General features: G+C 44.1%; 1 long non-coding RNA gene across 8 annotated transcripts in view; it reads left to right on the top strand.

Annotated features, from left to right (window-relative positions):
• Positions 1-440: 440 nt before the first annotated feature.
• LOC114708606 overlaps positions 441-21,618 on the top strand; it is a 36,790-nt gene continuing 15,612 nt past the window's right edge. For 4 of the 8 annotated variants that reach the window (XR_003736822.2, XR_005090044.1, XR_005090041.1 and 1 more), the window contains exons 1-4: positions 441-634; positions 7,994-8,083; positions 8,393-8,468; positions 18,499-18,601. This is a non-coding gene — a long non-coding RNA (uncharacterized LOC114708606). Of the gene's footprint in view, positions 635-7,993; positions 8,084-8,392; positions 8,473-13,904; positions 14,185-18,498; positions 18,602-19,522; positions 19,664-20,222; positions 20,326-21,618 lie in introns of all 8 variants that reach the window. The other 4 variants (XR_005090043.1, XR_005090042.1, XR_005090045.1 and 1 more) reach the window with 4 other exon arrangements.

Below are 21,618 nucleotides of genomic sequence, written 5' to 3'. Positions count from 1 at the left end.
GGAATTACAGGCACTCATCATGGTCAGTTTTTGTTTGTTTGTTTGTTTTGTTTGTTTGTTTTGTTTTTTCCAAAAGCAGTTAGAATATTAGGCACAACAGGAATTACTCAGGGGTTTTGCAGAGCTCCAGAGTCGCAGAGAAGGCCAAGAAATGGAGGATAAGTCAGGAAGGGAATAAAAAGTTGGGAGACTTGACAATGGAGTGGTAAATTAGGAACGATGGGGGAGATATGGACGACAGAAGATCGAGCTGAGGAAGGGATGGGTGGTAGGCGCCACTGTGAGCAGAGAGGTGGGAAAAGCAGGGTGGGCTAGGGACCTGGGTACCGGGCAAGCAGGGAAGGCTCGGTGGGCTGTTGTAGGTCGTAGAGGGGCGCTCTGAGGCAAGGGGGTAGGGGGGTGGGGGTGGAGCGGAGCGCATGCGTCAGAGCGCACTGCAGCGCTCCTTGGAGAGGCTGTGGGCTTTGGGCTTCAGCGCAGAAGCTGCGAGTGTAGCAGGTTTCGTACCTGGTGTTCCTTGCCGTTAATTCAGGACTGCTGCCACCAGGCACGTCCCTGGGTCCCGCCGCTCCCTCCACACTCTCGGCACTGCCAGCAGTAAGAAATTTTGCTACGACACTCGCTTCAGCAAGAGGTAAAGGAACGACGAGGGGCAAAAATATAACATGGAGGGCGGCAGAGGGAACGTGGGTCAGGGAAATCCTTAATTTGTGCGTTCTCCCCTTTGACGGGAGGGAAAACTGGAGGTCAATAGAGCCCTAGCCCTCCAAAAGGATGTTGAGCATTTACTTATGAAAGAGATATTTTGACTCTCCTCTAAGTAGGTTTGAGGCACCTGAGCATCACTCCTTTCCTTAACATCCCTGTTGAAAACAAAACAAAAAACTTTCGAGTTCTTCATTTGTTGCGAGTGTATCAAAAGGGTGAGGCTTTATCTGTTTTGTTGTTGTTGTTGTTTCGGTTTGGTTTAGTTTGGTTTGATTTTTGTCGTCTTATTGAGACTGACGGATGGAGGCCTCGAACTCGCGACCGGCTAAAACTGGGATTACGAGCGTAAAATGCCACGCTCGGCTCTGATTCAGTGGTTTAGCATAAGAAGTTTCCTTGCCTTTGTTCAGGTTGGAGGGTTTTTACTACAGCAAGGAAATTCGTGGACCCGGTAGCCTCTCCCTTAGGATGCTGGCGGATTGCATCTAGATTTGGGATATGCTTTATTCCCCCCGCCCCCCATGCAATTTAGCTGGTTTATCGCAGTTAACACTGTTAGGTAATGTTGCTAACGATATCCTTTAGTCACCCGGGGACAACTTTGGCGAGAAACACGTGCAGATGCACCCGGCATTGAATTTTATATCTATACACAGACACACACACACACACACACACACACACACACACACACACACACACACACACACACACACACACACACCACGGGAGGGGAGGCTAGTAAAGACAGGCGCGCTTTGCGTGTACGTTAGTCACCGGGGACAACTTTGGCGAGAAACACGTGCAGATACACACAGCATGGAATTTATATCTACACACACACACACACACACACACACACACACACACACACACACACACACACACCACGGGAGGGGAGGCTAGTAAAGACAGGCGCGCTTTGCGTGTACGTTAGTCACCGGGGACAACTTTGGCGAGAAACACGTGCAGATACACACAGCATGGAATTTATATCTACACACACACACACACACACACACACACACACGCACGCACACACACACACACACACACACTCACACCACGGCAGGGAGGCTAGTGAAGACAGGAGGGCTTTGCGTGTACTTTAAGATCCCAAATGAGGAATCATCACCAAGTGGTGGCGCTCAAGTACTCTTGAGAAAGCCTGACATAAGGGGAGGGGCTCCACTGGCACGGGAGATCGTGGCCCGTTGGGTGAGGGTGGGGTGGAGAGGCAAGAAGGTGAAACCACGCATGCTCATTGCAAGCCAAGGCGTCTGCGCGGCAATCAAAGTGCGCATGCGTAACTGAGAGCCCGGGGACCGCTTGCGTTCAACACTAGTAATGGAGAAGTGCGCCAATGGCTTGGCTGGGAGGGCGGGAGGCGCGGAATGTTCTGGTAATTATGATTGCGAAATAGCGAGGGGTTCGGTAAGTTGTCCTTCATCCAAATCGCCATCTTAGGCTAGGAGGACTTGTAGAGAGGCAAATCTACTTTTCTAGTTGTTGAAGGGCTCGATCTGAGTTGGAGACTGCGACCAAACTCACTGAAAATCATTCCAGAATCTGAAGTCTCTCCGTGGTCAGTCTGATAATGGGAATTTTAAAATATAGAGAAGATAGGCTGTAAAAGGTTGCCGCCGCAGCATGCTGTGCTTACTGCCTACCCACATTCAGACAAAGCCTATTCGAAAGACTTCTGAATGATCCTGGCCGATCTTGGCTCTCATTTATCTCACCCACCAGAGTAGCCTAACGCAGTGACTACAGTGAAGTACGCTACTACTGTATGTGTGCCTGAAACGCTTGGACTTTTCTCCCCTACAAAATATAGGCCAGAGAACTTAGCTGTTTCTAAATGCTTATTACATTGATCAAAACCTAAGATCTGGGCGAATGGCCTCTTTAAACTTACACGCAGAGACACTAAAAGTAAAGGCAGTGGAAATAAGGAGTCCCGGTGTTACGCCCTTTCTCTCTCTCTCTCTCTCTCTCTCTCTCTCTCTCTCTTCTCTCTCTCTCTCTTCTCTCTCTCTCTCTCTCTCTCTCTCTCTCTCTCTCTCTCCCCCCCCCTCTTTTTCTTCTGCAGAACTTTCTGCACGGTTTGGCCTGAAATTAAGCTGGGAAATTGGAGGTTGTTTCGTTTTGTTTGGGTGCTGAACTGTTTTGTCTCTGAGGATTACTACTCAAAATCTACAGTTAATAGCTAAAACTAATAATTTAGCCTTTAGATATGGAAAAGGATAGAGAATTTTAGAATGAGATATCTTTTCTCTTAATCCTGTCAATGATATTTTGCTGTTCCTATTTCATTCTCTGGGCCTGTTTGTCTAATAATATGTACAGATCTATAGTACTTACAAGCACAAGATACCAGTCTAAAAGTTTAACTTATTTCATACCTCCACAATCCTATGGAATAAAATGGTATTACTCATTTTATTACAGATGAGAACTTTGAGGAACACAGATTAATTGTCTAAGGTTTTATAGCCGGTTTGAATGGTCGAGTCTGGGTATTTCTCCGTTTTTTGTTTTTTTTTTTGTTTGTTTTTTGTTTCATAATCCAGTGCTCGTGACATTTCTTATCTCTCACAACGAAGGGACACATTTAAGGGAATTATTTCAATTTTTGTCTGAAATCATAAATCTAAACCAAAGCATTAAGAAAGGAGACTGTTTACTATTTTTACCTCAGTGCACAGTATTACAAGAATGGGAGACAAAAAGTAACTCTGATTTGGAACTTCTGGGAGTGGCTCTCCTTCTGTACAGTGTCTTCTATAATTTTTTGTCCTGCAGTGGGCATAAAATGGCCGACTGCAGCAGGCTGGACACACCCTTGTTTTTGCTTGATTTATGATATGGTCCAAGGCTTTTGCAACCAGAGTTTGCTGCAGATTTAAAAAAAAAAAAAAACTTACTGATAATTTGTTGTTGGCTCAAAATTCTTTGTATGTTTCCAGTTTTATTTTTATTCAAGTAATATTTCATATCTTATTATCTGTTGAAATTTTAACTTTACTGTTGATTGCCCATTACTGTTCTATTACTCAGATTTTTGTTTTGTGAGACAGGGCTTCTCTGTGTAGCCCTGGCTGTCCTGGAACTAGCTCTGTAGACCAGGCTGGCCTCGAACTCAAGAGATCACCTGCCTCTGCCTCCCAAGCGCTGCAATAAAAGTCGTATGCCACCACTGCCCGATATACTCAGATTTTTATAACCCCAGCATTTGGTAGAATGAGGCAGGAGGATTGCTGTGAGTTAACTACATGGCAAAACCTTGTCTCATAAAACAACAAAAATGCATTACGAGTCACAGAAAAATTCCATCTTGTCTTTATAAAACCTTCTGAACCAATGGACATTTTTTCTTTTTGGTTTGTTTCAGAATAACAATAATTTTACTACAGAGTAAGATTTGCTGTTCCAAATAAGTCATAAAAAATCAGCAGATTTTTTGTTGATTTTTGAACGGAGGAATCTACACTTGGTAGTAAGGGCTGTCTGTGGTGTTTATATTCTGGTTTTGGTTCAGTTTGCTTATCGACAGTGTCTTAAAAACTTAGGAGTGGCTAGAAGAGACTATTGTAAAGAACTGACTCTGCTTTTAAAACGGGCAGCTAGAGTACCATAAAGAGAAGAAAGGGTACTATTTCCCTCAAAACAAATCCGGAAGCAGAGAACCCATCATTCCTGAAGTTAACCCTGAAACTAACTTTATTGACAATGTTTTATTCTTAAATCACGACAGGGGAAATTAATAAAAAGCAGAGAGCCACTGCTTTAAAAGTTGTGCGAAAGTCTAAATGATACTGCATGTTTTGCTGATGGATCCTTTGGATTAGGAGCATTTTTTAAAAAGCCTTGCAGAACGGTACGCGTGCCGTACTGGGTGGGCACCGCTTGTCTTGCAAAATGCACAAACATTTTCCCAACTTGTCTACATTAAAATACACAATTTGGTCATGAAGTACACTTGAGATGCTGCCAATGGTTTTTCTGGGTATTTCAGGTTTAAAGTCCCTTCCCAAAAATGGAATTCTGAGGGTCAGCACTGACCACGTGGAAGCTCTTTGTTCTCCGGCATTGTCCGTCCCCCGATCCCCTCCCCCCTTGTGGGGTTACGCGGCTGGGCCTGCCGGAACCTTGGCTGAATTCCAGCTCGCTATGTAGACGAGAAGGACGTGAGCGCTAGATCTCCCTCCTCCTAAATGCTGTTCTCGTGATTCTGGCTTAAAGCCGGAAAGTTGTTGTGCCAGGAAACTCTGGTTTTCCCTAAAGATCTCTAGTGGGATGCTCGACCATCTTGTCGACTCCAGACCTTCCCTCGCTCGAGTGGAAGGCTCAGGATCTATTTCCGGGTGACATCGTGTCTCGGCGGCTGCCATCACAGCCCCTCGGGAAATGTAGTCCCAGGTCGCGCGCGCGGGCTCAGCCGCCCCCCTCGCCCCCCCTCGTCCGGAGGAAGCCTCTTTTCCCGCGCATCGCGCGGAGCGCGGGTGGCAGGAACGGAAGTGACGGAAGTGACGTGTGGCAGTGAGCCGGGGACTTGAAGGGGGCGGGACCGGAGCTGAGGCACTCCCTGTAGCGCTGGCTGCTGTGCCTGTGTCAAATGGTGGGATTTCCGAAGTTTTTTACTGCGGTAATCTGTCCGCAAAGACACTCTTACTGTTGCCCGGTTTTGAAGAAGGGAGTGAAAATGTTTCATTCTGGTGGTTTTTGTTTGTTGGCTTTTCGAGACCGAGGCTCTCTGTGTAGCTTTGGTGCCTGTCCTGGATCTCGCTCTGTATACCAGGCTGGCCTCGAACTCCGAGATTCGCCTGCCTCTATTTCCTGAATGCTGGGATTAAAGGTGTGCGCCACCACTGCCCGGCTCATTCTGGTTTTTAATGTACAGGTGAATCAGGTGATCTCAGACTTTATGGGAAAAGTGGCGAGTATTCTTTGATTCCTGAAACCGGTTACTCCTGGTCCATATGCTTTGCTTATTTAAGGTTTATTAAATACAGTGGTCAAACATTAATATTCCATATTCATGTCTCATGTATATTTTGCGTTTAATAGTCTTTTTTTCTTTGTGTAATGGGAAATAGTCTCATGTAGTGTAGGATGACCGTTGAAAGTTTAATCCTCCTGCCTCCACTTCCCCAGTGCTGGGATTGTGAGTAGCATTGCTGAGTCTTGCTTTTATTTATTTACTTATTTATATATTTATTTTTATTTATTTTTGAAGCAGTCTCACTAATGTGGCTCAGGTTAGTCTAGTACTCCGTATGTAATGCAGGCTTACCTGTTTGTGGGGATCATAATGCCCCAGACCCCTGGATTGTATAGGCCTGGCAAATGGAACTTTTTTTTAAATCAGAGTAGGTTGTGAATTTGGGGGTTTATAGGAGCCAGGGGGAGCGTCATTGCTTTCAACTACTTAGTTACACTGATTTTAACCTAGTTAGTTGTAACCTTGTTTTTCATCATTTTTTTTTCTAGCTGTAGATAGTATGAAATAAGGCTTGTATGTGGTGGGTTTGAAGGACTGAAATATAAAAGAAAAGCGGTGGGGGGAAGGGGAGGTCGTGCTTGGAAACAGTGTTTTGGAGCTCTGTGTCCATCTTAAGCATTCCACCCCTTGCCAGCATCTGCTTCTCCAATCTTAACTAGGATCGGGAATTATATGAAATGGCCAAACAATTTTTAAAAGTATTTAACCCTTGATTTGTGCAACTGTTTTTTTTTCCCTCTCCGGTTGTTACAACATCCAACAGCCCGGAGAAACACCTCCTTGGAAGAAATTTTACATCAGCCGTTATAGTCTGATAAGTCTTTCAGCACTTAACAGATTGTCTTCTGTCTGTGCACATACCTCTTTTCTTATGTTCTAAACTGTAGGATCCATGAGGGTAGGGGAAATTTCATTTCCAAAGCTCATTCTGGCATATTAGTAGGCCTTACCAATATTTACTGGATGAATAAATGAATTAGTCACAAACAAACATTTGTGTGATCTCTATAGGTTCCTGGCTGTCAACTGTTTCTTCAAAATGGTCCGACATTTTTTTTTTCTAGTTATCTATTTTCTCGGGGATTTTCAAGAGACAATGCTTTTTTTGTGTTTGGATTTCAGGCCTTGGTATATCCATGTGCTTCTGCTGTAGGTACTGCTGACATTTGCTTCTTTGGGGAGGCCTGGGTGCTAGTTGTTAGATCTGAGCCTCATCCTAAGGGCCCAGTGTTTGCCAAAAGCTCCTTTTCCTTGTTTCATTCCTCTTTCAACCCCCACCCCCTCACACACACCACCACCACCACCACCACCATCATCACCACCACCACCAGTACTGGAATCACCTTTAAATAGTATAAAACCATGTAGCCCCTGCAATCCCCATTTTTGCAAATGCTTTTCTGTTGGAAGAAAATGTACGTTTTTGTCTCCAGATACTTTGGCAAAGCCATTACATTCCCCCACTTCATTTACCAGGGACCCATTTAGCATTTTAGAAAATTGAGCCGGGCGGTGGTGGCGCACGCCTTTAATCCCAGCACTCGGGAGGCAGAGCCAGGCGGATCTCTGTGAGTTCGAGGCCAGCCTGGGCTACCAAGTGAGTTCCAGGAAAGGCGCAAAGCTACACAGAGAAACCCTGTCTCGAAAAACCAAAAAAAAAAAAAAAAAGAAAATTGAGGCAGGAGGATCACTATGGGTTTGAAGCCAGCCTGGAATACATACAGAATAACCCCCCCCCCCCACACACACACACCAAAAAGGAAGGAAAAAGAAGCTCTGTATTGCTTTTGGCAAGTCTTTTGTTGTTGTCTCAGATATTCTCGGGGTCTTATAGTTACTAATTGTCCTTCAGGATCTGCTTTTAGCACTAACTCTAGACATTCATTTTTTCTTTTGTTTTCTTCCAGGAAGAATAGTTTATTGAGTGCACTGCAAGAGGATGGCCTGCTTCCCCTTTAAAAATATCCTTCATAATGACTTGAAGCATGTGGACATGGCAAACCTAAATGCCTTCTCACTTGCCCCTCCGCCCCCCACACGCACACCATGAATTTGCACTGAGAATGCAGAAAGGAAGGACTTTGGAATAAGGCAGAAAAGTAGGCTGAGGCAAATATTTAGACTTTGGTCGCTATGGTTGGTTTTGTTTGTTTTAGCAATGCCAGGAGATAGACAGTAGGCCCTTGTACATGCTAGACATTCTAGCTAAGTGCTGTCCCAATGAATTACAACTGTATCTCCCGTTAGATGGCACTAAAGCTTTTGCTTTGTTTTGTTTAGATCTGCTTTCTTAGAACTGTAGCTGTCTGACTTTGAACCTGAGGATGACTGCACTTACCCCATGTCTCTGCTCAAGTGCTGGGATTACAGGTTTGTACCACCATTCCTGTTTCATTGTTTTTATTCAGGGCTAGCAGTACAACCTAGGACTTCCTGCGTGTTAAATGAATACATTGCCGACTGAACTACATCATCACTCCCCCCTCCTTTTCAAAATACAAGACTTTACTTTTTTGAGATAGGCTTTGATGTAGGCCAGTCTGGCCTCAAACTCCTGATCCCCCGTCTCAGCCTCCAAAGAGCTAGGATTGCGGGCATGAGCCACTTGGCCTGGCAATTGATTGTGCTAATTTTGTTTTTTAACTTTGATTTTTATGAGTATGGATGTTTTGGCTGCAGGTCTGTGTGTGCTGTGTTCCTGTGGTGCCCTACAATACCAGAAGAACATACGGAGTCCCCTGGAACTGGAGCTACAGTAGGTTGTGAACCACCATTTGCGTGCAGGGAAGAGCAGCCAGTGCTCTTAACTGCCAGAGCCATCTCTAGCCCCTAACCTTTTTTTAATGCACTAATTTCTTTTTAAATCAAGTCAACACATTTATTATCAGTTACATGCTTTATAGAAAGAGGTATGGAGATTGGGTCAGGGTTGTAAAAGCAAAAACAAATAAACAAACACAAGTCTATGTACATTCTCTATACCTGGTGCAGAGATGTCTCCTCTTCAGGAGCAACAGCTGCACTTGTACAAAACTCCTTTGTAGCAGCACTTCTGGGTGCACTTAAAGTAGCCGAGCTTGTGCAGGAGCTGGTGCCAGAACTGGATTCATCTGTGGCACAGGAGCAGTTGAGGTCCATGGCAAGTGGAGGTCGCAGCTAGAGATGGGAGACCAGAGCTGGTGTGCTAAGAGGAAACCTGATCTAAGTTTCCAATTTTTAACCAGAGCAGCCAGGAGTGTGAAGTCATTCACTTACTCAGATTTATTCTGCTAGCCAGCTGGGGTATTAATACGAGTTTAGAGCCTGCCCCTGGCCCAAGCACTGTTTTGGTGGTCTCCCTAAGAGTCTGTTGTCATTCATTTTGCTACACCGAAAAGTTAAAGGCCTATAAGGCAGATGTTAGAGAGGTAAAAAACTTGAAACAAACTCTTCCTCAGGGTATAGCTTTGTGGGAGTCCAAGGCCCTAAGTTGGACTATCACCATCACCAAAGCAAACATTAAAAGTAATAAAACCCCACCATAATGGGGGTTGAGATTGGAGGTCTGTACCAGTGTTGGCTGCAAGGGCTTACTCAATCAATCATTCCTTGCACCAAAAGAAAACCAATATGGAGGAACATTTTTTAGGCTTATATCATGATGAGCTCATTCTGGAAGTAAAATGGGGATGGGCCTCACAGTTTTCTTCTTCAAACTACTTGCTGGGTTTCTTCTACCATTTATAAATGTTTTCAAGTACCCACATAGAATGCCTAATTCCTAGATTTATAATGAAAAACAATTTTTTTTTGGGGGGGGGGCGGTGTTTCGAGACAGGGTTTCTCTGTGTAGCTTTGCCCCTTTCCTGGATCTCGCTTTGTAGACCAGGCTAGCCTTAAACTCACAGAGATCCTCCTGGCTCTGCCTCCCGAGTGCTGGGATTAAAGGCGTGCGCCACCACCGCCCGGCTATAATGAAAATTTTATTGTTGTGCTTTATCTTATTCATTCCTCATGAGTTTTAAAAATCTTTCTGTGCCAAGAGGCGTTCATCTTTAATCCCAGGACTCAGGAGGCCGAGGCTATAAAGTGAGTTCCAGGACAGCCAGGATTGTTACACGGAGAAACTCAATCTCAAAAACAAAACAAAAACTTCCTGTTTTAATCTCTTTGTATCTGATTTATCGAGGTGCAAAAAAACAGCTCCTTTTGATTCTTAACCTGTATCTTCGAAACTGAGATGAATATTGATTAGTATAGTCTAACTACAAAGTGCAGATTCTCCCAGGAAGGATTAGAGTAGCTAGATAAGCAACCATTTTGCTTTTGAAAGAATGGCTTCTGGTCATTGTTCGCCAAAAATACTATGAGAAAGGAAAGGTGTTAAACCACGCCCAGTACCTTGTAGTAGACAAGCTTCATCCTTTTTCTGCCTCTGGGGCAAATGGTTTCCTAAATACTTGCTACTGGATAAAAGTCTAAAATAAAATACCAATAAAGGTGTAATTAGCATTTGAAATTCTAGTAATAGGATTTTAAGCTCACCCTGCTGCTAGTTTTCCTTTGATCAATTAGGAAAGAGTTCAAAGCCAGCAGGTGGTGGCGCACAGCCAGCAGGTGGTGGCGCACAGCATTTTCCCAGGTTGGCAGAGGCAGGCAGATCTCTGAGCTCAGGCAAAAAGTTCTCATAGCTGGGACAGAGCAGAGAAACCTTGTCTCAAAAACAAAACAAAGACGAAAGAAAAGAGCACAATCTAGAATGCTGTTTATTTTTATCTTGAACTCTAGTGACCTGTGAGTGTCACCTTAATTTAAATGGAAGGGCAAAAACCATGTCATAGTCATCTTTTTATTTCTCTTATAATAAAGGTTTATGTTCATTGCTATGTGTATATATTCCCAAGCATGTACTTAGGGATATATAAAGAAGGTTTAAGGATGGGCGTGTTCAGTTTTGATAGCAGTAAAAATTGGAAAAACCTATTCATGAGTAGGAATTCTGTTAAATAATTTTTTTTGTGTATTTGTGCATAGTAAAAAAGCCATTAAAATTAAAAATATTCCTAGCACTTGGAAGGCAGAGACAGATCTCTAGAAGTTCAAGGCCAGTCTGATCTATGCAGCAAGTTCTAGTCTAGCAAAGACTACATTAGTGAGAACCTCTCTCAAAAAAAAAATCAATGTAGAAGAAACTCAAAGTAATAAAATTGTTATAAAGGGTTTACTAATAGATTTGCTTAGTAGAATTAGCTAAAATCGAATTCCTTTTAGTAACTAATTCACACAAAGTAGAATTAGCTAAGGGAGCATTGCCTCTAAAAGAAAAGTAGGTAGAGCAGCAGAAATTTAGGATGCTAGGGTGTAAATGTTGTTTATTCACCAGGATTGTCCACCCTTTAAGGCCTATCACCATAACAAAGGAGACAATCCTGACTTAAACCAGTTCTTTGGACATTCCCAAAGAACTTGCCTGTAAATGGCAGCTCAAGGGGGCAGTGCAGGATCACAACCAGCATGAAATCCTGCCTTTCCCTGAAGCCCCAGGTTCTCTCTGGAGAAAAGCTCAATTCTACTAGATGGGAAGATCACCCTGGGTAAGCTACTTGAGAAGAAAACATTGGTATATTTAAGAAATAATTGGGAGCCGGGCAGCGGTGGCACAAGCCTTTAATCCCAGCACTCGGGAGGCAGAGGCAGGCGGATCTCTGTGAGTTCAAGGCCAGCCTGGTCCACAGAGCGAGTTCCGGGACAGCCAGAGCTACACAGGGAAACCCTGTCTGGAAAAGAAAAGAAGTAATTTTGACAGAGAGAGAGAGAGAGAAGAGAGATACACAGTGTCCCAGCACTCAGGAGGCAGAGGTAGGGGAATCTCTGAGTTCAAGGCCAGCCTGAACCTTGTCTCGAAAGAACACTGCCCTCCCCCCCCCATGACAGAAAAGAGAAAGAAATAATCCTGGCACTGTCTTTGCTGTGTAAATCTCTCATTGCCCAAGTGGCCAGGCAGAATCTCTAGGCTCTGTATATATTGTTCAAAGTGTAACCTGGGCCCAGGACCTAAAAGAGGTTTTATGGATGACAGCATATGTAGAATGCTTAAGCCTAAGGTGTATATAAATTAGTAAAATCTATTCAAGGTGGGCTCCTCTCTGAGCATTAGCCAGAATTAGATGAGCGCTATTAAAGAGGTTTTTCCATTATTAATCTCTAAGGGTGTGGAATGATTTCTCACTGGGAAAGGAGATATAACAAAATAAGTAAAAAGAGGGTAATAATAAGCTGAGGATGGTGGCCCATGCCTGGAATTCCAGCACCTGGGAAGTGGAGGCAGCATAATCAGGAGTCGGAAGTCATCTTTGCTGCATAGAGTTTAAGGCTAGCCTGGGTTACGTGAGACCTTGTCTCAAAACAGAAAATGTCTCATAGATGAATAGTTGACTTAGGTTACATGTAGTAATTTAAGAAAATGACTGTAGAAGAGTAAATATAGTTGATTTAACTTTTCTAAAATCAGAGCTCCTGTTTGTAGTTATACATGAAAGTAGTTAGGACAAACATAGCTCACATGTTACACTCTTTAGAATTCTGGATGGCTTTGTTTTTGTCCTGAATAGAATTGTGGGTCTCTTTTTCTTACATAGCAAAGGGCTGAGCAAGGCCTTGCACGCATTCAGCTTGGTACTCTTAACACTGACCAGATCCTCAGTTTCTGCTGGCACTCAGATGAGGTTTTATTATTGGTTGGCAGTGCTAGGTATCTGAACTCAGGCCGCTAGACCTGGGTGGATTCAGGTACACAAACCTGTTCCCTGAAGCAGAGTTTGCTTTAAGATTTTAGGGTCTTTGCATCTGACTCTCCAGTGGAGCAACCTTAACAGAAGTGGAGTATATAAAAAAGATGGTTGTCAGACTTGGAAGCGGGCGAAATTCATTTAGAAAAGAGCTGGCCTGGAGCGTGGCAGAAGGAGCTGTGGAAAGCAGCTCTTTTTTTGTTTGTTTGTTTCCAGAGAGAGGTGCTGCCAACTCGACAAGTGCAGGCATTTTACAGACTCCAGTTTATACTTACCATTCATTTCCCTGTTCGGTCATGTCCACATTCCTTCTCCCACCCTTGGCTCTATGGGGGAAACACATTATAATAATAGGGAGTGGCAGCAGCCGCTCCTGGCTACCCAGATCTTAATCTAGTAAATAGCAGCTTTAGTCTCCCTAAGAAAGGGGGAGCTCAAATTCTTTAAGGTGTATGCTCCCCCCACCCCCGCCGCCCCACCCAGTTCAGCTGGGCACCAGACTTTGCACACCTATGGTATGGGGAAAGCCTTCAGTCAGGTTTCCTGGCCACTAGTAGACTAGAGAACTGATGGTGTTTGGCGGTTGGTAGGTGGTGGGTGACACTATTCAACTTGAGCCCTAGGAGTCTGCTACTTAGACTTCCTGAGGTTTGAGTTGAGGACTGCTTTTGTCTCATGAAGACACAAGAAACCTAGCAGCTTTAGCTGGTACTGCCAACATCTAGTGACAGGTGAATAGCCTAGGTTTTGAGTCATTGCTGAATTGCTAGATTTTGGCGTTCCTTTTTATGGTCAGCACCTGGGAACTGTAAACATAAGAAGCAGTCGGGTTGCCTCCTCAGAACCATGGATACTTGAGGACTTTGGCTTTTGCTTTGACATCTTTCCTCCCAGCTATTCCACCAATGAGGAGTCTTGGAGATTAGGAGACTAGCCACTTTTGATAACCTGAGCAGCTGCTGGTTTCCACCACTACATACCCGGCAAGGGGATGGAATTAGGAATGGCAGTGCTCTTTTTTTTTCTCTTCAGAACCAAGAGTTTTGTGACTCACATATTGTCACCTGTGATAACTAGTGAAGGATTGGTTACGTTTTAGGGTCTCTGCTTATGTTCCTTTGAGATGGGGTTGCTAAGGCTGTCCTCGAGCTTTTTCAGCCCCTTTGCCTCTGTGCTGGGGATAGCATCCCAGGTTGTATTGGGTTATTTTGGTCAGGGATATGGAATGTAGGTTCATAGACGGCCAGGCGTAGAGAGCTGGCCACGGAGTCACATTTGTCTCCCATTCAAAGATAGGGCTAATGAAGCCTCCGAGGAAAGATTGGAATTAAATTAAGGTCTGAGTTAAGAGTCCCATACACTTGACAATTTACTATAGTTACTTGGTACTTCTACCTAATTTAACTTCTTATTTTGTTTTTCAGAGTTCCAGGAGTCAAATTTGATCTTATGCATGCTTGGCAAGCAGTCTATCCCTGATTTCAATCCTCTAGCCTTTAGGGGTTTTTTTGAGACAGTCTTTCTTTGTAGCTCATGCTGGTCTCCTACGTAATCCTCCTACCTTGTCTCCAGAATGCTGGGGTTACAGGCCTCTGCTACCTTGCCTATCCAAAGTTAACTTTTTACACATTAAGAAAACAAACATGAAAGAAGAAGAGGCTTTTCTAGGAAGGAGTATGGGGAACATAGAAGGGGGATGAGAAGGTAATAGGATAGTATGATTAAAACATATTCTGTACATGCACAAAGTGTCAAGAGATAAGATTTCTTAAAAAGGAAAAATGAGGGGCTGGACTGACTATTTTTCAAAAGGACCCAGGTTCAATTCCTAGCACCCACATGGTGGCTCACAACTGTCTGTAACTCCAGCTCTAGGGGATTCGACACCCTCACAGAGACGTACATGCATATAAAACACAAATGCACATAAAATAAAAATAAATAAATCATTTTTAAAGCAAAAATGTGTATGGCAATGTGGCAAGCCATAGGAATATGAAATAGAAGTCCAGCTGTATATTATAAGCTAAACCTTGATGAGGCCAAGGGTCAATCGAGTGGAAAGCGAATCAACAAGGTCTATTGGCTTAATATTCAGTTGTGTCTTGCTATGAATTCCTTGTGCTCATAATTCTAAAGGGTGTATGTGAGTGAGTCTCCATTTCAAAGCACCTGGAGAGTCAGTAGACAGAATCTCTGAGCTCCAGGCCCCCTCTTAAGCATTTGTTTTGGGTAGCTGCCATTTGCAAATGCCCTCCTTGACCTACTTCCTAAAATCAACCCCAAACAAAGCCTTAAAAGACAAGCAAGGAACAGATAGCTACCAAGCCATCTGTTAGACCCTGAAAACCCCCCAACTAGATAAAATGTCCTTTCTGAGACTACTTGTCTCACAAGCCAAATGCCACCAACTAGACTAACAAGCTTTGTTTCTTGTGCAAATCAAGGCCTCCCCTCTCTCTCTCTCACTGCCCCAGAGAACCTCTTAGATCAAAGGAACTTTCCCTTCAGCAGGCCGTTCAAGCTGTGATGCAGATTGACTAGCTATCTGTACTCTTCCCCTGCCCTGCCTTGTCAGGAAACTGGCAGCAGAGGAAAAAAGTGACAGTTTTAACTTTTAGTGACCTACAGACTTTTCCTACCCTATTACCTGTAAGTCTATAGTTGATAGATTCGTAATGCCTTCACCTAACCACAATAAGGATATGTTTCTAGCAAATAAATTCCTTTTCTGATTTATCCCAACTACTAAGTGATTCCACTCTTCTTATCTCTCCCCATTTGGGTTACAAATAAAATTGCCAGGAAGCCTCTAGCAGGGACCCCTACAATCATGTGCTGTATACAAAACACAAGGTGTTACTGTTTGGGATAGGATATAGACTAGTCCTGGGAGAAGGGAGACTGAAGGATGGAGAGGAAGGACTGAAGGATGGGGAGGAAGAACTAAAGGTTGGAGAATTGAGGGATTGAAGATGGGAGAGAACTAGGAATGAAGAAATGAAGGAATAAGGAATGGAAGGATTGAAGACTTGAGTGAACTAGGAATTGAGGATTGAGGAATTGAGATTAGAGGAAATTAAGAATTGAGGGAACAAGAAGAAGGGAACAAAGGAAATAGAGATCTGAGAGAGCTGAACTGGTGACTGAATGATGGTGACTGAGGAATAAACAAATTGAACTAAAGAGGTCCGAGCAACTGGATTCATTCCCACGCCGTTGATAGTGTCTCTCCTGGGCCCCTGGATTTATATAAATTTAAGGCTGGTCCTTAAATATTATACAAAATGGTAAGAGTAAAAAAAATACTGGTTTTAGTTATAAACATTAAATATATTTAATTATTCATTTATGTGTTGTGCCAGAGAGTAAACTAAGGTTTGAAAGTACCCTGGAGAGAGGGGGCAGAGGGAGGGAAAAATGAAATCTGTGGCAAGACTATGTGTTAGTTATGCCGCGGCGCTGCCCCTCGTGGCAGTGCCCCTCTGTGGCGACCATGCCGGCGGAGCAGCGTGCTGATTAAAAGAATCATAGCCATGGTTACCTTTTTAGAACTTTATTCGGGGGGAGGGGGGAGAGAGAGAGAAAACAGAGACAGAGAGACACAAAAGGGAGGAGGAAGAGAGGGGGGCCAACGGGAGGAAGGAGCGGAGAGGAGAGGGGACAGAGAGCCCACAGAGGACTCACCCTCCTTTTAGGCTGGGAAGCCGGTGAAGGCTGATGATGTAATTAAGGATCAAATCCTTACATTCCAGACTTTCCCTTATTATAAAAAAGCAGGTAGATGGGATTAGGGGCATCGTTCCTCTCAAAAACTGCTTCCAGCTGACTTTTGGACGTTGTTTGGCTCCGGGGGGATGGAGAAGGGGAGTTTTCCGAGGTAGACAGGCGTTGTGGGATGCTGTCTGTCATCCATTTGCTCTGGAGACATGTATCCCTCTTGGCTGTGGCTGGGAACTCTCTGTTTGACAAGATGCTTTTAGCTGTTACAGTTCCTTATTTGATGATCTCTGGAATTTGGTTCTGTGGTGGTCCTGTACCATTAGCTGAACAGCAAGTTAGAACAGGGAACTGGGAAGAGAAAAGCTTGTGGTGTATGAGAATTTATTTTTTTTTTTTTCCAAATAGGGACAAGGCAAAGATCAGGGCCCTGTCTGTATGCACGTGAGAAACACAGGAAGTGGATCTGGAGTGAAGCAATGAGCTCTTATTTTAGGTGGAAATCTTTTTTCATTAAGTAACACTGAAGGTGCAATTAAATCTGGTGAGGTGATAAGGCTGTCCTCTGTACCCGACAATAAAGGAGAGGTGGTATCCCAAAACTCCCAGGACTGAGTCAGTGACTCTGGTGTCCAGAAGGAAAGAAACGGATTGCTTCCCTGCTGCGTTCTGGGTTCCCTGCCATGACTGTAGCCAAGCCTAGGTCTGCTGGAGGTCTTAGCTTGATGTACCCATGCATCTTGGTGCCTGGGGGCAGTCAGCTGACTCATGTCTTTCTAGGCGGCACTTTTAACAAGGCTGTTGATGGCCTGGCAGGGCATTCTCTAGCCCATGGCCTTTTCCTCACTTATAAAAGGAACCCAGCAGCTTTTGGGAGTCAGCAAGTGCCAGCACTTGGCAATTTTGTTTTCGGGCTTTTATCTCTTCCCTGGCACACCTTAAATGCCACAGATGACTCTTTTGCCCGTGGGGTCAGGAGCCTTGCTCTCCAGATGCTTAAGTTTTAGTCAGGGAGGTCTGGGGAACAAAGACAGATTTTACTCGTGTCCTGAGCCTTTTTTTTTTTTTTTTTTTTTTTTTTTTCTGATGATTGGTGTGTTAAGGACAGCTTTTGGAAGACTTGTCTGAGGCTATAGACTGATTTTTTTGGCTTAAGAGCCATCCTGACAACTGTAAATTTATTTGCATGGATCTTAGCTGCTTCCAGACCCATCTGTGCTTCTCAAGGCAGTTTGAGAATGGGTGGGTGGAGTTAAGGTGAGTTAGGGCGAGTTGTGGAAACCACCCAAGCCCGCCCACTTAAGCCCGCCCACTGCCAGCGGAAGTAGTATGGAAAAGGTTGCACGTGGAGTACAGCAAGAAGTTAGAGTAGTGAGCTGGGGCTCAGGTTCTAGCAGAAGCCGCTCTGTTATGTGGCCACATTTACCAGTGCCCGCCCCTGTCCGCTAATGTATTCGTCCCTTTGTCCCATGACTGTAGCTGAGAGAAAAATAAAAAATTAAAATAACAAACCGGGATCAGACTACAATCTTGGGCGTCCCCAAAGAGTGGAGAGAGATTCATGAGTCAGCTCAACTTCGCCATCCTCTTCGTCAAGGGATCGAAGGGCTGCAGCTGCACTGCAGTTGGTCCACCCGGTAGACCAGGACAGCATTTACTTTCGTCAGAAAGGAAATGTGCCATTGCCAGTGCAGCCTGAGGACAACCCCCGGGGTGTTCGTCACAAAGAATATAGCTCAGACTACAGACGCGAGAACAGCTGACTTACTGTGGTGAAGAATCATGGCGGTAGTGGTGGGGGTCCAGCGGAGGCGGTGAGGGACGTGCGCTCGCGGTCTCGCTGGATGGGAGAAGAGGCAGCAGTAGTTACAGCGGGTCCTCGGTGCTCGGTGGTGTGGTCCGAGTCACGGCACCAATGTTAGTTATGCCGCGGCAATGCCCCTCGTGGCAGTGCCCCTCTGCGGCGACCATGCCGGCGGAGCAGTGTGCTGATTAAAAGAATCATAGCCATGGTTACCTTTTTAGAACTTTATTCGGGGGGAGGGGGAGAGAGAGACAGAGAGAGAAACAGAGACAGAGAGACACAAAAGGAGGGAGAGGGGGGAGAGGAGGAGAGGGGACAGAGAGCCCACAGAGGGCCCACCCGCTTTTTAGGCTGGGAAGCCGGTGAAGGCTGATGACATAATTAAGGATCAAATCCTTACACTATGTAGATGCCAAAGAGGAAAAAATTAAAGTAAGGTTGTATTTCAAACCTTGACTATTCTATCTTAATTTGTTTCTTGTTCCTATCTCCAGGTGATGCTGTTAGAAAATATGCTGCTTGTGATGACATACATTGAGCCCTTTGATCCAGTGAAGTTATTAAAGAATGTAGTTTTGAAATCATGGTAAAATCTGGGTAAGTGATTCAGTGTCTCCTCTGGGCTTGCCTAGCTAAAGAAAAGGGACAGGAGCTGGGCGATGGTGGCACACGCCTTTAATCCCAGCACTCAGGACGCAGAGCCAGGCAGATCTCGATACAAAGTGAGTTCCAGGAAAGGCGCAAAGCTATGCAGAGAAACCCTGTCTCAAAAAGACAAATGAGAGAGAGGGGAGAGAGAGAGAGAGAGAGAGAGAGAGAGAGAGAGAGAGAGAGAGAGAGAGAGAGAGAGAGAGAATGAACAAGGAAGGTGGACTTACTAGGCATCAGTTACTTCACATTTACTCGTTCTGGAAAATATAGATTAAGATATTAAATCTAGAGTAAAGGAGAAAGAAGCTAACCTCCTTTTTTGACTTCCATTTTTATATATGGTAAAATTGGAAATTCCAAGATTTTAGTTACAGTAGTAGTTGAATTTAAATCTGTCTATATAAAAATAAATTTGAATGCTCACTGAAAGATTTTTTTTTTAACATTTTAAAAATCATTATGATTACTTTGGAATTTGGCAGGGTGAGGGGGCTGGTCATGAACTGGATACATAGCCCAGGCAGGTCTAAGACATGGTAGTCCTTCTGCCTCAGCCTCCTTATCCCTGTGAAAAGCATGAGCTATCAGGCTATTACAGTTTCAAGGATTATATTTTCCTGATGGTGATAATTACCATGAGATAAAATATGATTATATGCTGGGTGATAGTAGTGTACACCTTAAATACCAGCAATCGGGAAGCAGAACCAGGTAAATTTCTGTGAGTTTGAAAACAGCCTGGTCTACAAAGAGAGGTCCAGGACAAGCACCTAAACCACACAGAGAAACCCTGTCTCAAAAATAAAATAAACAAAGACAAAATATGATTATATATCAAATCACCTGGAATGCTTGTTGAACATGCAGGTTGCTGGGAAGCCAGAATTTTGTCATTGGTGAAGATAAACTTTTTTAAGAGCTGCCCATAGACTGATCTGCTCAAAATTCACCAGCACACCAGGATATCTGTTTCCATGGACACCTTTGGGAGGCAGTTGGAAAGCCTTGGTAAGTTGTTAGTACTTTTGATGAGGTTTCTCATTTGGTAACAAAAAGGAAAGTGGTCACCATGTGGCATTCCAGCCTTCTTCCATAGATAGTAAGTACTACCTGAGATTGTTCTAGTTGGTTACCAGACCCTGCCCTTATGGGACTTTCCTTTTTGTGAGGTAGGATAATGGCTAAATACTAAATGTATAGTGTATCACAAATGTTTTATTGGGGTTTCCCCTTTATTTTATTTCTTTGTTTATTTTGGTTTTTTGAGACAGAGTTTCTCTGTGTAGCCTTGGCTGCCCTGGAACTCACTCTGTAGACCACCCATTATCACTCAGCAGGATTTTTCCCTTAATGATATGAAAAATAACATTTAATGAAGTTAGCCAAGTGGAGTGACTGTAATCCCAGGCAGTTTGAGGTAGGAAGATTGCCATTTTGAGGCCGTCATAGACTACATAGCAAGACCCTGAACATAGCAAAACAATCACAACAAAAAACATGACTGAGTTAAACCAAGTAGTATCTCGTGTTTTCCTCTCTTCTCACTGTTTTTTGTTTCTTTTTAAAGGTTTGGCAGGATCCCTGGAGCCCAGGTTAACCTGGAACTTTAATCCAGCATGGCCTCAAAGTTGGCAATCCCTTACTATGCCATCTGAGTACTAGGATTACAGGTAGTCACCCTCGAATCTCTGCCACTGTTAACGCCTGCCATTGCTTTTTTTAAGATTTATTTATTTAATATGTATACAGTGTGCTGTCAGCATGTATGCCTGCAGGCCAGAAGAGAGAGAGCACCAGATCTCGTTACAGATGGTTGTGAGCCACCATGTGGGTACTGGGAACTGAACTCAGGACCTCTGGAAGAGCAGTCAGTGCTTTTAACCATTGAGTCATATCTCCAGCCCCTTCCATTGCTTCTTTACAAAATGATGGCTGATCCAGCTGAGTGTGGGAAAATCATAGACAGTGACAGACAACTTTTTGTTGCTTCTCTTTTGGATTATAAATGGCATTTTTTTTAATGGTTGCTCAGACTCAAACCCAGGATCTTAGACATACAAAACCATTTCTCTACCACTGAACTGTATCTCTGGCTCTGAGCAAGATATCTTTGAAAAAATGTAAAGTATGCCAGATCCTGTGTTATCACTGTGTTATCCTTATCACTGATGGGATAACACAGTACATAAGGTAAGTAGGGAAATAAAGGCTGACTTTGACCTCACTTTTGGTTAGGGAGACTCTTAGAAATGCCATTTTTTTTTTTTTTTGGAGGGGACAGGGGGTTGACACAGGGTTTCTCTGTGTCACTTTGGAGCCTTTCCTGGAACTCACTGTGTAAACAAGGCTGGCCTCGAACTCACAGAGATCTGCCTGCCTCTGCCTCCCAAGTGCTGGGATTAAAGGCATGCGCCACCACCTGACAGAAATGCCATTTTTTCTAATTTTTATTTATGTATGCATTTTATGTAGGAGTGCCGTTTCTTTTTTTTTTTTTTTTTATAAATATATTTATTTTAAGCTGGGCGGTGGTGGCACTCAGGAGGCAGAGGCAGGCAGATCTCTGTAAGTTCGAGGCCAGCCTGGGCTACCAAGTGAGTTCCAGGAAAGGCGCAAAGCTACACAGAGAAACCCTGTCTCGAAACACAAAAAATTTATTTTATAATTAATTTAATTTTACATATCAGCCACGGATTCTCCCATCTTCCCTCCTCCCACCCCCAGTCTTCCCCCCCAATCCACTCCCCCATTTTCACCTCCTCCAGGGCAAGGTCTCCCCTGGGGAGTCAGCCCAGCCTGGCAGATTCAGTTGAGGCAGGTCCAAGCCCCTCCTTCCTGCACCAAGGCTGAGCAAAGTGTCTCAGCATAGGCACTCGGTTCCAAAAAGCCAGCTCATGCACCAAGGACAGGTCCCGGTCTCACTGCCTGGGGAACCCCATAAACAGTTAAAGCTAATCAACTGT

The sequence above is a fragment of the Peromyscus leucopus genome, chromosome X, assembly GCF_004664715.2.
Source record: "Peromyscus leucopus breed LL Stock chromosome X, UCI_PerLeu_2.1, whole genome shotgun sequence".
In the NCBI taxonomy this organism is placed as follows: domain Eukaryota; kingdom Metazoa; phylum Chordata; class Mammalia; order Rodentia; family Cricetidae; genus Peromyscus; species Peromyscus leucopus.
The sequence above is the reverse complement of the archived record's forward strand: the minus strand, read 5'-3'. Positions and strand labels throughout refer to the sequence as shown.